The sequence below is a fragment of the Ovis aries genome, chromosome 1 (assembly GCF_016772045.2).
Source record: "Ovis aries strain OAR_USU_Benz2616 breed Rambouillet chromosome 1, ARS-UI_Ramb_v3.0, whole genome shotgun sequence".
In the NCBI taxonomy this organism is placed as follows: Eukaryota; Metazoa; Chordata; class Mammalia; order Artiodactyla; family Bovidae; genus Ovis; species Ovis aries.
In genome coordinates, this window is record NC_056054.1 from 6,943,894 (window position 1) to 6,962,635 (window position 18,742).

General features: G+C 45.1%; 1 protein-coding gene across 2 annotated transcripts in view; it reads right to left on the bottom strand.

The window, feature by feature from the left end:
• SPP2 (secreted phosphoprotein 2) overlaps window positions 1-18,742 on the bottom strand; it is a 553,934-nt gene that overhangs the window by 513,867 nt on the left and 21,325 nt on the right. The window contains exon 8 of one of the 2 annotated variants that reach the window (XM_012172538.4): window positions 13,111-13,215. The exons of the other annotated variant lie outside the window; for it this stretch is intronic. The gene's annotated coding sequence lies outside the window, so the exon portion shown is untranslated. Of the gene's footprint in view, window positions 1-13,110; window positions 13,216-18,742 lie in introns of those variants that run through there. 2 annotated transcript variants of the gene reach the window in all.

Below are 18,742 nucleotides of genomic sequence, written 5' to 3' on the forward strand. Positions count from 1 at the left end.
CTCCAGAAAAAGATAACCAAACATGTAGTCTTTTTTTAATATGTATAACTTCTTATTTTGTATTGGGGTATAGCCAACTAACAATGTTGTGATAATTTCAGGTGAACAGCAAAAGGACTCAGACATACATATACATGTATCCATTCTGCCCCAAACTCCCCTCCCATCCAAGCTGCTGCACAGCATTGAGCTGAGTTCCATGTGCTATACAGTAGGTCCTTGTCAGCTATCCATTTTAAATACAGCAGTGTGTACATGCCCCTCCCAAACTCCCAAACTATCTCTTGCCCTCATCTTTCCCCCGGCAACCATGAATTTGTTCTCTAAGTCTGTGAGTCTCTTTCTGTTTTGTAAGTTCATCTGTATCATTTCTTCTTAGATTCTACATATAAAGGAAGTCATATGATATTTCTCCTTTTCTGTCTGACTTACTTCACTCAGTATGACAATCTCCAGGTCCATTCATATTGCAGCAAATAGCATTTTTTTCATTCTTTTTAAATTACTGACTAATATTCCATTGTACCAAACACGTAGTCTTAACGGAGGTAACGGTTGGTATCAAAAAACAGGTTTTCAAGGTCCTAGTGGTGTGCTTTTTCCTGTTGTGGCAAAATGCACATCTCAAAAGAGCAGAAGGTAGGAGTTGTGAGAATATTCACACAACGTAGTAAGAAAAATTCCATGTTATCAGTGTCTTTCTGAGGGAAGACAGGCATTCCCTGCTTCCCAAGGAAATGATATGGAATATACTGAGGAATTCAGCACGATGATGATATGAGGCATTTAACTCTAAGAAGAGAAAAACTGACTGAGATGAGGACATTTTAAGCTGTGTTCAAGGGCAGTTTCATTATGTAAATAAACTATACCCAGCCCATATTTGGTTCAAAACAGTAGTTCTTTTAAGAAAATAAGAATTCTTTATATATAATTGTATTTTTAAGACTCTGGTAACTCAATTGTCAAAACTGTTTTCCTTTACCAAATAAAGGTCAATACCTGTAGTCGAAAAAAAATAAAAATACACTTTTCATTGTTTGTCTCTGAAAAATTCACTTGTTTTATCGTGATGAGCTCACTCTCCTTCATGAGTACCCGAGGCCAGCATCACTGGTCTCCGGAGCTTACCTGAGACCCGTCTGCTGCCCACACTCTACCTGCAGCCGGGACCTTGAACCACCATCAGCTGGTGATGGACCCTGCCTCAGGTGAGACCCCAGCCCCGGCCGATACCCTAGCGCAGCCTGCGCGGGGCAAGTCAAGCCACACTCGGGTTCCTGACCCATAGAAACTATGAGATGACAAAGGTGTATCATTTTAAGTTGCCAAGCTTAAGTAGTTCGTTACCCAGAAATACATAACAATACAGCATCATTTGGAAGCTCTCTTTTCCCCAAATGTCTTACACACTGTATTCATTTTCTAAGATTGTCCTCACAACGTTCCACAAACTGGATGGCTGCAAACAGCAAAAGCCCATCCTCTCACAGTTCTGGGGGCTGGAAGTCAGAGGCCAGCGTGCCAGTAGGGCCAGGGCCTCTGAAATGTGTAAGGAAACCCTTCTTTCCTTCTGCCTGCCTCCTGGAAGTTGCCGCCAGGCTCCGTGTTCTCTCGCTTGAAGCTGCGTGACCCAGTCTGGGCTTCCGTGGCCGCGTGGCTTCCTCTCTGCGTGTGTCTGCCTTCACATGGGAATCTTCTTATAAGGACCCCGATCACACTGGACTTGAGCCCGCTCTTCCCCTCGATGACCTCACCTCATCTTAACTGATCACATCTGCTGTGACCCTCTTTCCCAAACCACACTGCATTCTGAGTCACCAGGGCTTCAGACCTCATGTATCTTTCTTCTGGAGAGGGGGAAGCAGACAAAATTCAGCCCATAACCTAGAAAAGGATGTTTCTAACTAGCGTGATGCCATTTTCAGAGGTAAACAACTCAGAAGCAGCTTAATCTCTTTTGACTGACTACTACCTTACACAGAAAGTAAAGGTTTGCGTTTTTTCTGATCTGTGTCTGACTTATTAAATAGAAAACAAAACTTGAGATTATGGGGACATCAATCCCTTATAATATTTAGTGACACTCAAAAAAAAAAAAAAACCCAATGATGCAGGGCTTTCAGCCAGTGACCTTTCTAAAATTTCCGGTTGACACGGTTATTGCTCAGTGAGGAAGGTGACAGGGCATGAAAGGACGGCATTTTGTCTTTACCACTAATGTGGGTAATAGAAGAGCTGGAGGGTTTATGGATGTGGAAGATGACAGTAGTTGAAGAAGAAATAAAATGTTTGATGTAGTTTCCAGATGAGTGTTTTTATAATGGTACCAAGACCTGACATTTAGATAATGCCCTACAATTTACATTTGTATCTCCCCCCTGGCACTGTGCCTTTTACATAGTGGGCACTCAACTAATCTAACTGGTCCCCCATAACAAGCTGGGGTGCAGCTCAGGCAGAAAATGTCCTGGATGAGGGTTATTACCTTCATTTTCAGATGAGTGAGCAAAGGCCTGGGGACACTAAGTTTTTCAGAGTGACATTGAAATGACCTGTTCAAACTAGTATAGATCCTATGGATAAACAACAAAGTTCTACTGTATAGTATAGGAAGCTCTATTCAATATACTGTGATAAATCATAGTGGAAAACAATACGAAAAAGAATATATACATTTATAACTGAAATACTTTGCTGTACAGCAGAAATTAACACAACATTGTAAATCAACCCTACAATAAAATTAAGAAAAAAAAAATAGAAATGACCTGCTCAGGATTATTTCCAGGTGTTAAAACCAGGTTGTCTGATTCATGACTTAGTAACTTTGTTCTTTAATGTCCAGAACAACAACAAAAAGAGGTGTGTTGATTTAGGAAGGAATCGCGGGCTCCCTGAAAGTGAGGCGAAGAGTGAGTCTACACTCTTGGAGAAAAGTCTAGGCATGTGGCAGGGAGGGGAGGGGAGAGACTACAGCTTTCTCTTATCTCTTTACTTTCTTCCCTATAATGCACAGGATGGGCTTCCCAAGTATCACTAGTGGTAAAGAAACTGCTTCCCAGTGCAGGAGATGTAGGTCTGATCCCTGGGTTGGAAAGATCCCCTGGAGGAGGAAATGGCAACCCACTCCAGTGCTCTTGACTGGGAAATCCCATGGACAGAGGAGCCTGGTGGGCTCCAGTTCATGGGGTCGCAAAGAGTAGGACAAGACTTAGTGACTAAATGACAAAATAGTAACATAATATTAAGGAAAAATAAATTTAAGTAATTTAGGTAAATTGTCCCTGGGTCTTAGGATTACAGTTGGCAGCTTGAGGACCAATGTGTACTGGCTGTTCATTAACTTCAAAAGGATGTTATGTGGAAATGTCATCTTTATTGATGATAGTTTTACTGCATCGGACCTTTCCTCCCGATATACAGTGCTGTTAATTTTTCCCAAAAAGGGGACGGTGGCACAAAGATGCCAAGAAAAAGCAAGCGGGACTGTGACTCTGCATCCATCATAGTTTTTGGTGTGCGTGCCTTTGAGTGCTTATGCATTGTGTTGTACATTTGTGTATCAGTTCAGTTCAGTCGCTCAGTCGTGTCTCTTTGCGACCCCATGAACCGCAGCACGCCAGGCCTCCCTGTTAATCACCAACTCCCAGAGTTTACCGAAACTCATGTCCATTGAGTCAGTGATGCCATCCAACCATCTCATCCTCGGTCATCCCCTTCTCCTCCTGCCTTCAACTTTTCCCGACATCAGGGTCTTTTCAAATGAGTCAACTCTTCACGTTAGGTGGCCAAAGTATTGGAGTTTCAGCTTCACCATCAGTCCTGCCAATGAACACCCAAGATCGATTTCCCTTAGGATGGACTGGTTGGATCTCCTTGCAGTCCAAGGGACTCTCAAGAGTCTTCTCCAACACCACAGGTCAAAAGCATCAATTCTTCAGTGCTCAGCTTTCTTTATAGTCCAACTCTCACATCTATACATGACCATTGGAAAAACCACAGCCTTGACTAGACGGACCTTTGTTGGCAATGTGATGTCTCTGCTTTTGAATATGCTGTCTAAGTTGGTCATAACTTTCCTTCCAAGGAGTAAGCGTCTTTTAATTTCATGACTGCAATCACCATCTGCAGTGATTTTGGAGCCCCAAAAAAAATAAAGCCTGTCACTGTTTCCACTGTTTCCTCATCTATTCGCCATGAAGTGATGGGACCAGATGCCATGATCTTCATTTTCTGAATGTTGAGCTTTAAGCCAACTTTTTCACTCTCCTCTTTCACTTTCATCAAGAGGTTCTTTAGTTCCTCTTCACTTTCTGCCATAAGGGTGGTGTCATCTGCATATCTGAGGTTATTGATATTTCTCCCGGCAATCTTGATTCCAGCTTGTGCTTCTTCCAGCCCAGCATTTCTCATGATATACTCTGCATATAAATTAAATAAGCAGGGTGACAATATACAGCCTTGACGTACTCCTTTTCCTATTTGGAACCAGTCTGTTGTTCCATGTTCAGTTCTAACTTTTGCTTCCTGACCTGCATACAGGTTTCTCAAGAGGCAGGTCAGGTGGTCTGGTATTCCCATCTCTTTCATGTTCTAATTATTCAGTAGCTAATAACAAGCTGATAACAGACTTCTAACGGATCTCCTATTTGATTGCACTGATCAGTTTCTTTCTACATTAAGTTTTCAAGTCATTTTCAGATCCCAAGTCAGAATTATATAGACATGTTTTGTAAGCTTATGGCAGGCCACAGTCTCTTATAAACTCACAAATGACACACCACAGCTAGTCGGGTAATGATTCCACGGTTTATTTTATTGTCTCTAATTATAATCTGTGTATCAAGATAGCAGTTCAAATAAAAATCAAATGTTTTAGTCAACTGAAAAAACTATGAGACTGCTGGTATGATTGCATCAGTTAAATTCGGTTGTCATCTTTGTGGTTGTTATTCTGGCAAGGTCTTGACTCCAAAGACCATCTCCAAATGATGCATGGGGACTTCATGTGGTTCAGACACATCTGCCTCAATCCTTAGAAATAAACGTGCAAATGCATTTCAAATGGGTCATTTAAACAATAACATGAGGTAGAGTCTTGGCAATCTTAGAGTTTGTTTAGCCCACTACCCTCATGATGCAGAATGTGTCACCAAGGTTAAGTGATACAAACATTCTTAAAGTAAAAATAATTATTGCTGTTGTTTAGTCACTAAGTCATGTCTGACTCTTGCGACCCCATGACTGTAGCCCGCCAGGCTCCTCTGTCCATGGGATTCTCCAGGCAAGAATACTGGAGTGAGTTGCCAATTTCTTCCCCAGGGGATCTTCCCCACCCAGGGATCAAACCTGAGTCTCCTGCATTGGCAGGTGTGTTCTTTATCACTCTACCACCAGGGAAGCAACCAAAAAATAATAATAATTACATGCTGGCAAAATGCAAGTTGAATCCCAGATCCTTTGAATCTAGATAAATACAGTTTTCAGTGATTTTTTTTTCTACCATCTCCTCACGGCAGAGATGCCCATAGACTTTTTGTGCTAACATTACTTCCATCCTCTGTTACGTTGATGTTTTTAAGCATTCAGGACAGAGCAGGAACCTGACCCAAGGCACATTTGTTCTGGATGCTTAAGGATGACTTGCTATGTTTCGGGGTTTGTTTTTAGAGTTGAGACCAATAAAAGACAAGGCACAAAGAAACACATTTTGATATATATCTGGTGCCAAAGCTGAGGGATGTGTACTAATTATGACTAAAATATATCAGATGGATGACCCAGAGAGGTACGTACTAGGCGGTGCCTTGTTTATAGAAGGCTGTGTTTCAAGCTCACAAGGATAGCATTTGTGAGTATTGTTATATAAGTGAGTCACACGGTTATTGCAAGTTTTGTACCAACTAGCATAAAATAATATTTGCAGAAATTACAGGCCTTGAGTGACAGGCTTCCTGCAAAATAGGCTTATGCAGACTGAAAGATGTACACAGTCCAACCCCCAGAAGTCCCACCCCCCTGTAGTCCCATCCCTAGGAAACCCTCCTACAGAAATGATCACACACTTAAAACGAATGTCACGTGCATGTAATCCTTTTTGTTTAGTTAGCTCAATTTTCAAATATTAAATATTTTACAACAGAGAATTGAGTGGCTTCCTTATACTATAGAATAGTGCGCTGTCATTAAAAACAATCATCACAAGATCTAATAGAGTGGGGGAATGTTTATAATATAATTAGTGTCAGTTTTCTCAGGCTGTTGTAACAAATTACCCCAACTGGGCGGCTTAAAACCACAGACACTTATCCTCGCACACTTGTGGAGGCTAGAAAGAAGGGGGTCATCCAATCCGTTGGCAGGGTCGGCTCCCACCCAAGGCTCTAAGGGAGAACCACTCCCAGCAGCTGGAGGTTCAATGCATTTGCTGGCTTGGGACGATATGGCTCCAATCTCAGCCTTCTCTCCACATCACCTGCACCTCTGTTTCACCTCATCCTTCTTATAAGGCCACCTGTCACCAGGATTAGTTGTTGTTTAGTCACTAAGTCATATTCAACTCTTTGCAGCCCCATGTACTGCAGCACCCCAGGCTTCCCTGTCCTCCACTATCTCCCAGAGCTTGTTCAAATTCATGTCCATTGAGTCAGTGATGCTATCTAACCATCTCATCCTCTGCCGCCCCCTTCCCCTCCTTCCCTCAATCTTTCCCAGCATCAGGGTCTTCTCCAATAAGTCAGCTCTTCCCATCAGGTGGCCAAAGTATTGGAGCGTCAGCTTCAGCATCAGTCCTTCCAATGAATATTCAGGGTTGATTTCCTTTAGGATTGACTGGTTTGATCTCCTTGTAGTCCACCGGGTTTAGGCCCCATCCTCAATTTATGGTGATCTCATTTTGAGAAACTTAAATGAATAATGCCAGCAAAGATATTTTTTCCAAATAAGATTATATTCATGGGTTCTGGGAAGACATGTCTTTTGCAGGGTGGATAGGAGCATAATTCAAACTATTACAATTAGAAAAGCAGTATATAAGCTTCCCCTGTGGAATACTATATAAAAGCAGTGTATAGGCTTCCCCTGTGGCTCAGGGGTAAAGAATCCATCTGCTAATGCAGAAGATGCTGGTTTGATCCCTGGGTCTGGAAGATCCTCTGGAGAAGGAAATGGCAATCCATACCAGTATTCTTGTCTGGGAAATCCCATGGACAGAGTGGGTTACAGTCCATTGGGTTGCAGAGTTGAACACAACTGAACAACTAAACAACAACAACAAATATAAACTTTATACAGTCCCAACAAAACAACATAAAAATATTTATATACATACATATGTATATGTATATATTGTATACATATGTATATCCAGCAAATTTGGAAAACTCAGCAGTGGCCGCAGGACTGGAAAAGGTCAGTTTTCATTCCAATCCCAAAGACAGGCAATGCCAAAGAATGCTCAAACTACCACACAATTGCACTCATCTCACATGCTAGTAAAGTAATGCTCAAAATTCTCCAAGCCAGGCTTCAGCAATACATGAACCGTGAACTTCCCAATGTTCAAGCTAGCTTTAGAAAAGGCAGAGGAACAAGAGATCAAATTGCCAGCATCTGCTGGATCATCGAAAAAGCAAGAGAGTTCCAGAAAAACATCTATTTCTGCTTTATCGACTATGCCAAAGCCTTTGACTGTGCGGATCACAATAAACTGCGGACAATTCTGAAAGAGATGGGAATACCAGACCACCTGACCTGCCCCTTGAGAAATCTGTATGCAAGTCAAAAAGCAACAGTTAGACCTGGATATGGAACAACAGGCTGGTTCCAAATAGGAAAAGGAGTACGTCAAGGCTGTATATTGTCACCCTGCTTATTTAACTTATATGCAGAGTACATCATGAGAAACGCTGGACTGGAAGAAACACAAGCTGGAATCAAGATTGCCGGGAGAAATATCAATAACCTCAGATATGCAGATGACACCACCCTTATGGCAGAAAGTGAAGAGGAACTAAAGAACCTCTTGATGAAAGTGAAAGAGGAGAGTGAAAAAGTTGGCTTAAAGCTCAACATTCAGAAAACTAAGATCATGGCATCTGGTCCCATCACTTCATGGCGAATAGATGAGGAAACAGTGGAAACAGTGACAGGTTTTATTTTTGGGGCTCCAAAATCACTGCAGATGGTGATTGTAGCCATGAAATTAAAAGACGCTTACTCCTTGGATGAAAAGTAATGACCAACCTAGACAGCATATTGAAAAGCAGAGACATTACTTTGCCAACAAAGGTCCGTCTAGTCAAGGCTATGGTTTTTCCTGTGGTCATGTATGGATGTGAGAGTTGGACTGTGAAGAAGGCTGAGCGCCGAAGAATTGATGCTTTTGAACTGTGGTGTTGTAGAAGACTCTTGAGAGTCCCTTGGACTGCAAGGAGATCCAACCAGTCCATTCTGAAGGAGATCAGCCCTGGGATTTCTTTGGAAGGAATGATGCTGAATCTGAAACTCCAGTACTTTGGCCACCTCATGCGAAGAGTTGACTCATTGGAAAAGATTCTGATGCTGGGAGGGATTGGGGGCAGGAGGAGAAGGGGATGACCGAGGATGAGATGGTTGGATGGCATCACTGACTCGTTGGACGTGAATCTGAGTGAACTCCAGGAGGTGGTGATGGACAGGGAGGCCTGGAGTGCTGCGATTCTTGGGGTCACAAAGAGTTGGACACGGCTGAGCAACTGAACTGAAGTGAACTGATATATATATATATATATATACACCTGTAGTAGGATGTTAGAAGGGAACTGGGGGACCAAAGTGACCATGAAAAACCCCCAAACTGCCCCCAGATGCACGACTTCAAAGGGATTGAAGGAAGCTGTGGCCCAACACCTGGGTCTTTTAGCAAGGCGGGGTTTTTTACGCATCAGAGAGAGGCCTTGTGGAGGACACTGGTGGAAAGGTCTCTTTGGAGAGAAGGGTGGCCTTGCTATGGGCACCCACCCTTGGGTGAGTGGAGAGAGGATGCTAATTCTCAGCCCAGAGCCCAGGGAGAGAATCAAGCTGAGGCCCGAAATGAAGAGAAGGAAGCAGACTTTGGACTGGGTCCTATTGCCCCCAGGAGGTGAAGAGAGCAGAAAAGCTGACCCAAGGCTTTGGGGGCAGGGTCAGGGAGGGCTGCCCTGGGGGCCATTCTGCCCTGCAGTGTTGATGGGGACAATGTGTGGCTGTTTCCTGGGACTCGATATAGACTAAGGGGGGAGGCCGGGCTGCCGCAACAAAGCTCCACACACTGGTGGCTTCATACAGCAGAGGCTTACTCGCTCACAGTCTGGAAGCGTCTGCAGGGCGGTTCCCTCTGCAGCCTCTGAAGGGGACGCTGTCCATCCTCCCTCCTGACTCCTGGACTCCAGCGATCCTGGGAGATCCTTGTGGACAGATCGCTGCAATCTCCGCTGCATCATCACGCGGATGTCTCCCCTCTGTCTCCGTGTCTCCTCTTCTTATAAGGACACCAGTCACTGGACTAGGACTGTTATCGAGTAACAGTTCAGTCTGCTCACCGCAAGATAAGTCAATGAATCCAAGACAAGGTGCTGGGATCAGGAAGGGACTTTATTCTGGAGCCAACTATCAAGAAGATGGCAGGCTAGCGCCTCAAAATAACCCTCTTGTAGGGGGCCTGGTTGCCAGGTTCTTTTATGGATTAGAGATGGGAGGAAGTGCGGAAACAAAGTAAAAAGGCTATCTAATTCTTGCAAATGTCCCCTAGAGAATGGCAGGCCTCAGGCAAGGGATGTGTTAGTTTCACTTCCTTACTGTCCTTCACAGGTGGGCTCAGGTTAACTCCCTGAGGCAGGCCATTATGTATATTTATAATAACAAAAATGAGTTAAAGTCACAGAAGCTCAGTTCAGTTCAGTCTCTCAGTCATGTCCACCTCTTCACTACCCCATGGACCACAACACCCCAGGCCCTCCTTTCCATCACCAACTCCTGGAGTCTACTCAAACTCATCTCCATTGAGTCGGTGATGCCATCCAACCATCCCGTCCTCTGTCGTCCCCTTCTCTTCCTGCCTTTAATTTTTCCCAGGATCAGGGTCTTTTCAAATGAGTCAGCTCTTTGCATTAGGTGGCCCAAGGATTGGAGCTTCAGCTTCAACATCAGTGCTTCCAATGAACACCCAGGACTGATCTCTAGAATGGACTGGTTGGATCTCCTTGCAGTCCAAGGGACTCTCAAGAGTCTTCTCCAACACCACAGTTCAAAAGCATCAATTCTTCGACACTCAGTTTTCTTTATATATATACAGAAGCTGATCCATCATAAATTCAAAATTAACCCTTCCTGGTTACAAGAGACTACCCTAACCCCGAACATTCATAGGAAGGACTGATGCAGAAGCTGAAGCTCCAATACTATGGCCACCTGATGCAAAGAGCCAACTCATTGGAAAAGACCCTGATGCTGGGAAAGATTGAAGGCAGGAGGAGAAGGGGAAGACAGAAGATGAGATGGTTGGATAGCATAACAGACACAATGAACATGAGTTTGAGCTAACTCTCGGAGACAGCAAAGGACAGAGAAGCCTGGCGTGTTGCAGTTGGTTGTTTTACAAAGAGTTGGACACGACTTAGCAACTGAAAAACAGCAAATCCAGCATAACTTCATCTTAACTGTTTACGTCTGCAAAGACCTTGTGTCAGAGTAGAATCCATTCTGAGGTTCTCTTGTGTCAGAGTAGAATCCACTCTGAGGCTGTGGGTGGACATGTATTTTCGGGGGACACGATTTCAATCCAGCACAGCTGGCCCAGGCCTCATTTGGTTCCTTCTCTAAGTCTGTGAGTCTGTTTCTGTTTTGTAAGTTCGCTCGCATCATTTCTTTTAGATTCCCTGTATAAGGGATGCCATACAGTATTTCTCCTCTGTCTGACTTACTTATTGTCTGTATGACAACCTCTAGATCCATCTATGTTGCTGCAAGTGGCGTTACTTCATTCTTGTTTTATTTTTTAACATGATGCTTCTTTTAACAAAGCTCTGCACTTTCTTGAAAATGGGAATTCTGCTACCACAAAAGCTATTTTAAAGCAGAGTGTGCATAGCCTGGAATTGGAGGTAGGAACCACACCATCTGAGCCACCAGTGTTGAACTGGGTGACGTCCCAGCAGGTCCTGGCCCAGCAGGAGATGGAGAGAGAACGAGAACCCTCATGACACAGCAGAGCAGAGAAAATAGGAAGGGAGGGGGACAGCAGGCCGCCTGCAGTAGCTGCCGGCCGTGCACAGCCCTGCCTTTGAAGAAGCAGCAACAGCCCCTGAGCTTCTGTCCACAGGACAACACACGTTTCCCAATTTAACTGTGACCTAGTTACGGGGCCCGGGCAACAACACCAAGCCAGTCCCAGCTGGTAGCCCGCAGAGCTGTGCTGAGCAAATTCTGCCACCTAGTGCTTCGGGGAGCCTAGAGAGATGGCTTGTTTTTCTTTCCTTTTTCCTCTGCTTTATTCGGGCTTCTCTTGCGGCTCAGCTGGTAAAGAATCTGCCCCCATTGCAGGAGGCCTGGGCTTGACCCCTGGGTTGGGAAGATCTCCTGGAGAAGGGAAAGGCTACCCACTCCAGTATTCTGGCCTGGAGTATTCCATGGACTGTATAGTTCATGGAGCTGCAAAGATGTAGACACGACTGAGCAACTACTTTATTCATCAAACTCTGTGTGTGTGTGTGTGTGTGTGTGTGTGTGTGTGTGTGTATCTGTGTCTGTGTCTGTGTGTGTCTGTGTGCATGTCCGTACTCAGTAGTGTCCAACTCTTTGCGAGGCCATGGACTGTAGCCCACCAGGCTCCTCTGTCCATGGGATTTCCCAGGCAATAATACTGGAGTGAGTTGCCATTTCCTTTTTCAGGGGATCTTCCAGACCCAGGAGTCGAACCTGTGTATCCTGAGATTGCCAAGAATACTCCAGAATTCTTGCCTAGAAAACTCCCTGGACAGAGGAGCTTGGAGGTCTGCAGTCCATGGGGTTTCAAAGAGTCAGACACGACTGAGCAACTGATCTCACACACACAGATGTGATTTTGTTAAGATCTCGAGATGGGGATATCCCGAAATATCCATTTCACAATGTGTGCGGTAGTGGCACAATGATATTTTGACTGACAGGTTGGTCTTGTACCAGGTTCCCGCAGAGGTCAGAGCTGGGAGGGAGGCTAGTGGTGGCCACATCCTTCCACCCACGGTTGAGGACAGGGCCATGCCAAAGGAAAGCCATGGGGTCACGGTCACTTTGTTCTCAGGAATAGCCTTGGTGAGCAAGTGGAGCACGTGGGTCCCACACTCAACCCCCATCTTTCATGAAGTCCCGATCACTGCCAAGAACTAGTGAGCCCTCTTGCCCGCTGAGCAAAGTGAGCTTTCTGCCAACACAGGAATCACCAAGAAAGAACCCAAGGGACTGAGGTCTTTGTCCCACAAGCTGCTTACTTAGAAACAGGCCCCAGATTGGTGCCCTTCCTGGAGGCAGGCTTCTTTGCAACCAGCGTGCTATAGTTTTAAACAAACACTACACCGGAAATGTCCAGTCCTTGCCTAGCAGTAGTCTCGGACCCTGAGGTGGGAGTCTGTCAGGTCATGTCTCCGGCACCAAAAACACTCTGATTTGTGCTATCAGCATGCACGTGGGAATGATTCCAGCCATCCCCCTGTTTGAGCACAGCTGCACATGCTAGCTCAGCCCAGGTGGTCTCCAAGTGTCACCTTCCTTTGGGGGTCAGCAAGCCCGTGGGAAAAGACACATACTGAGTGAACTGTCCTCATGACATTAGCTTCTCCTCTAAACACATGATGATAGATAGTGTTAGCTGCTCAGTCATGTCCCACCCTTTGTGATCCCATGGACTGTAGCTCACTAGGCTCCTCTGTCCTTGGGATTCTCCAGGCAGGCAAGAATGCTAGAGTGGTTTGCCATTCTCTTCTCCAGGGAATCTTCCCAACCCAGGGATCAAACCTGGTTCTCTCGCGTTGCAGGCAGATCCTTTACCATCTGAGCTGCCAGGGAAGCAAATACATGCCAGTTACTTGGGGGAAAAAAAAAGCAATGAAAGAGGAAGAGTAAGCCATTTATTAGGGACTGAAATTGATCAAAAGAAAATTACACAATCCATGAGGTATCTTTCTTCATTGGAACTTCTATTCCTTCCAATGCATTTTGCTGTTAAAAGAGAGAAGAAGGGGAGGGTTAGACCCTGTGGCACACGCTTCACACTCTTACTGTGGAGGCACAGGACCCAGCGTTCCTGGGCGCTGCTTGAAAAGGGACCCAAGAGGGACCAGAGGCTAGAGAAACTATGCAAAGCAGCCAGTCCCCCGAACAAAAAAAAGGGGGGCGTGAGAGACACCTGCTGGGAGAAGACGAGATCATGGAGTCCACGCAACAGAAATGCAGTCCCAGGAAGGAAGGCCAAGTCTCAGAGAAGGAAGTGTCCCCGAGGAAAGGCTCAACCAGATCCTGGACTCAGTCTGAACTAAGGAGGTGCCGGTGATGAGAGAGGGAGGGAACCAGTCAAGTCAGGTAAGGAGTAGACTGGCGGGAGCCTGGCCATGGGAGGACCGGGGTCATCTGAGGCGGGACTACTCATTCATTCATCTGCCATTCATCTATTCGATAAACGTGTATGCACTGAGTATCCACTGGGGGTTGTGGCCGAGAGGAGGGCCAAGGAGGCCACGTCTCAGGAGCCAGAGGATTTCAGGGAAGAAGGGAGTGCTCGTCAGCATGAAATTCAGCTGCGAGGCTCAGCAGGAAATGGATGGACAACAGCCAGATGGAGCCAAAGGGTGGATACAGAGCCAATGCCTGAAAGAGGTGCTGGGGACAGCAGGTGCAGACAGCAGGTGGGAAGGAACAAGAGAGATTCCAGAGAAACTAGGGATAAGCGCGTGGGGAGCCCACTGTAGAGCAGGTCCTCGTTACGCACAGAGATTTGTCTTCTGGCTGCTCTTTACTTGGAAACTGAAAGTGTTAGTTTCTCAGTCGTGCCTGACTCTTTGCGACCCCACGGACTGTAGCCCACCAGGCTCCCCTGTCCATGGGATTCTCCAGGCGAGGATTCTGGAGTGGGTAACTATTCCCTTCTCCAGGGGATCTTTCTGACCCAGGGATCGAACCCAGGTCTCCTGAATTACAGGTAGATTCTTTACCTTCTGGGCCACTTTTTTAGTCATTCTAGAATGTTCAGAGTAAGAAAAACTGCACACATTCCCAAGTGAGCTCATACGAGGCCATTTGCTCGGTTTTGGCTCTCATGCTGTAAACAAGGTCCTCTTGGGTCTATTTGGTGCCACGTTTTTTGTTTTTCTGTGATTTTTGTTGGTGATTTTGCTATTTAAAATGCCCCCCACATATAGTCCTCAAGTGCTGTCTAGTGCCCTGAGCATGAGAAGACCATGCTGTGCCTGATGGAAAACATACATCCATGAGACAAGCCTCCTTCAGGCAGGAGTAACAGGGCCGTGGCTGTGAGTCCCATATTAATAAATCAACCATATGTATTAAATAAGACATCTTTCAACAGAAACACACGTGAAGGATGCATACAGATTACTGGACAAAATGTGACCAAAGGCTCATAGGAACTTAACCCTGTATTTCCCGCAGGAGAGGGGGTTCAGTGTTCACTGATTCAACTTTTGCAGCATCTCTGTAGCACATCACTACTGCAAGTAGTGAGAACGCACTGTGCTTGGTGGGGCAGTCAGTAAGCACGTGCAGGGGATGAGTGTCGTAGCAGAGGGTGAGGAAATCTAGTTTTCCACCTCCAGACACTGACTGGGCTCTTCTATCTTGCATGGGAGTCTGTCTCTCCCGATGGGTAGGCTATCTTGGAAATCATGACAAGAGGTTATGACTAATAATCCTGACTTCTGAACATTGAAATCACTCAGCAGGCTCACCGTGGTGGCTTGGGTGTTTGGGTCATCCTCCATATGCGCTTCACCCAGCACATTACAAATATTTCTTAAACAAATGATCCTTGAGGTGTTGCTCCCTCATGCTATTTTCTAAGTGTGGAGATATTGACATGAGGTCGAGTACTGCAGGAAGGAAAAGAGGTACTTTGGAGACAGACAGACAGACAGACATCGGGAACTAAATCTCAATTCAGCACCAGCTCTGAGAGGAGGGGCCTCCAAGGCCTCAGTTTTGTCATCTACAAAATGGAGGTAATAATAATGATACTTCACTTGGACAGTTGCAGGATTTAAATAAGGCAGCATGGTGGAAAGGTACAAACACAGACCCAGGCACCCTTGAGAGTTCTGATCGTTGGTGTAGGGCCAGGCAAAAGGCAGGCATTTGATGAATATTTGTTGGACAAAAGTCAGGAGACTGATTCCTTCTCACCGGTTATTGACAACAGATCCCACCAGTAACTGCCTCCTCCGCTGCTCTTGGCCATACAGGATAGGTGGTGGTAGTGGGTTAGTCACTTAGTCATGTCCATCTCTTTACACTCTCACAAGTTGTAGCCCACCGGGCTCCTCTGTCCACGGGATTTCCCAGGCAAGAATACTGGAGTGGGTTGCCATTTCCTCCTCCAGGGGATACTCCTGACCCAGGGATTGAACCCAGGACTCCTCCATTGCAGGAGGATTCTTTTACCTCTGAGCTACGAAGGAAGCCATAGGGTAGGAATTCCACGCTAATCCACATTGCAGCCTTAGGGAACGCGTATAGCTCGCGTGACCATGGTTTGGGTGCAGGCAGTGTGGTTTGTAGTCTTTGGACCACTGCCCTGTACAGAAATCAGAACTAGGCCAGCTGTGGAGATCAAGACAGTGTGAGCCTCTCAAACAGATTCCTTTCAACATGAGAGCTGGGACCTGCTTTCCCCGATTCCTATTTCAAAGTAGCAAATAAGAAAAAGAATCTCAGACCTCTTTGTTGAAACACTCTCTTTCACGACCCACTCCCACATATTAAATAAATCTTCTAGCGGTCTGAAAGAACCCTAGAACAGTGGTTATTAAATTACAAAAATACTTCCTCAGCTCCTCATTTGTTCCAGAAACTAAGCCAGGCTCTGAGGATTCTGATTCTAGATGAACCAAAGGCTCTGCCTCTGGAGACCTTTCCCCACCAGAAGCATGTCATTCACAATTTGAAAAGAGTCCTGTATTTGATCCTGCATTGGTTCATTCCTTTCTTTCAACCTGAGGGAACTCACTGTATTACAGACATTATTTTTAGCATTAGGATCTAATATATTGTTATTAATAACAGTACAGGCATATTATTAATCATATTTTCTTGTTACTAAACTAAAATAATAAGGACAACAAGGAACACATCCTCAAAGAGTTCATGGTCTAGCAGGGACAAAAGTAAAAATAATCATCGTAAATCTTTGAAAAACTGAGCCTGAGGGGTTGAAGAACTGCGTCATCCTCACCCCTCCTAAAGCGGCAGAGAAAGCTTGGAACCAGACTCCAGACACGGTGGACTGGCCTCCTCACTGGGCCCCCTATGCAGCCCTTATCTTAGGACTGTAGGGATCCTGCCCTGCTGAGGGTCATGGGAGTGCAGGGTTATAACTGGGAGGATAGGCAAGGTCAACGTCCAGGCCAGGACAGCAGCATTTGCCCTTTGGTGTGTATTGCCTTTAAAGAGACATCTTAAGTGATCAACTTCTTTACAGAAATCAAATCATTATATATATGGCTCCCAGGTGGCACAGTGGTAAACAGTCTGCCTGTCAGTGCAGGAGATGTAAGAGACCTGGGTTTAATCCCTGGGTAGGGAAGATCCCCAGGAGTAGAAAATGTCAACCCTCTCCGGTATTCTTGCCTGGAGAATCCCATGGACAGAAGAGCCTGGTGGACTGCAGTCCATGGGGTCGTTCAAAGAATTGGACGTAACTAGGCATGCACACACACACACGTCCAGTATAATCATTATTAATCATTATATATATAATATAATCATTATATATATTATATAATATGTATAATATATAATATAATCATTAAATATAAATATATATACATGCAGAATAATTATTAATAAATAACATACAGTCAATCCATTGAGAATTGTATTTTCTCCCCTTGAAAATGTTCTGTAAAGCAAATGATATGATTTAAGTTTATAAAAAAGGAATCTGATGAGTCTGTTTCTTTGTAATGAGTACTCTCTTGATCTCAGCCTGAAGTTAGCTGTTATTTTTAGGGTGCTCATAGATTCAAAAGAAAATCTACCATTTGCATCTTTCATCCTATACAGCTTTGCTGGTAAATTTCTCTTCGATTTTAGTTAAAATGTCAGTTGACCTCTTTCAAATTCCGGCTGTTAAAAATTAATCACACTAAGCTCAGCTGACTTTTTTGATAACAGAAGCTCAATATCCAAAATGAAAGATTCTGTCATCCACTTAAAAAAAAAAAAAAAGTACTTTCTGTTGCTTGCTGGGTGCCTGGCTCTGTGTGAGGCCCTGGGAGATACTGGCAACAGAAGTTATCTCAGCCCTTCCCTGGAGGACCTGGGGAAGTCAGATGAAGCAGAGGAGAAATGGGTAATTGCAGCGACCTGTCATGGGGACTTCAGTTCACTTCAGTTGCTCAGTCGTGTCCAACTCTTTGCAAACCCATGGACTGCAGCAAGCCCAGGCTTCCCTGTCCACCACCAACTCCTGGAGATTACTCAGACTCATGTCCATCGAGTCGGTGATGCCATCCAACCATCTCATCCTCTGTTGTCCCCTTCTTCCACTTTCAATCTTTCCCAGCATCGGGGTCTTTTCAAATGAGTCAGTTCTTCGCATTAGGTGGCCAAAGTATTGGAGCTTCAGCTTTAGCATCAGTCCTTCCAATGAACATTCAGGACTGATCTCCTTTAGGATGGACTGGTTGGATCTCCTTGCAGTCCAAGGGACTCTCAAGAGTCTTCTCCAACACCACGGTTCAAAATCATCAGTTCTACGGCACTCAGCTTTCTTTATAGTCCAACTCTCACATCCATACATGACCACTGGAAAAACCATAGCCTTGACTAGATGGACCTTTGTTGGCAAAGTGATGTCTCTGCTTTTTAATATGCTGTCTAGGTTGCTTATGAGCAAGCTATGGCTTTTCTTCCAAGGAGCAAGCATCTTATAATTTCATGGCTGCAGTCACCATCTGCAGTGATTTTGGAACCCAAGAAAATAAAGTCTCTCACTGTTTCTATTGTTTCCCCATCTATTTCCCATGATGTGATGGGGTGGGATGCCATGATCTTTCTTTTTTGAATACTGAGTTTCCAGCCAGCTTTTGCACTCTCCTCTTTCACTTTCATCAAGAGGCTCTTTAGTTCCTGTTCACTTTCTGCCATAAGGCTGGTGTCATCTGTGTATCTGGGGTTATTGGTAATTCTCCCAGCAATAGTGGAGTCCATAAATGGACAATACTCTGACCTGGGGAGACCCTTAAGAGGAAGTAATGCTGAGCTGAGCTGAGATATAAGTGAGGAGAAGGAATTAGCCAGGTGGATGTTCCAGGTAGGTCTTCCCTGGCGGCTCAGATGGTAAAGAATCTGCGTGCAGTGCATGAGACCCAGGTTTGATCCTTGGTTTGGGAAGGTCCCCTGGAGAAGGGAATGGCAACCCACTCTAATATTCTTGCCTGGAGAATCTCGTGGACAGAGGAGCCTGGTGGGCTACAGTCCATGGGGTTGCAGAAGAGTAGGACATGACTGAGCACCT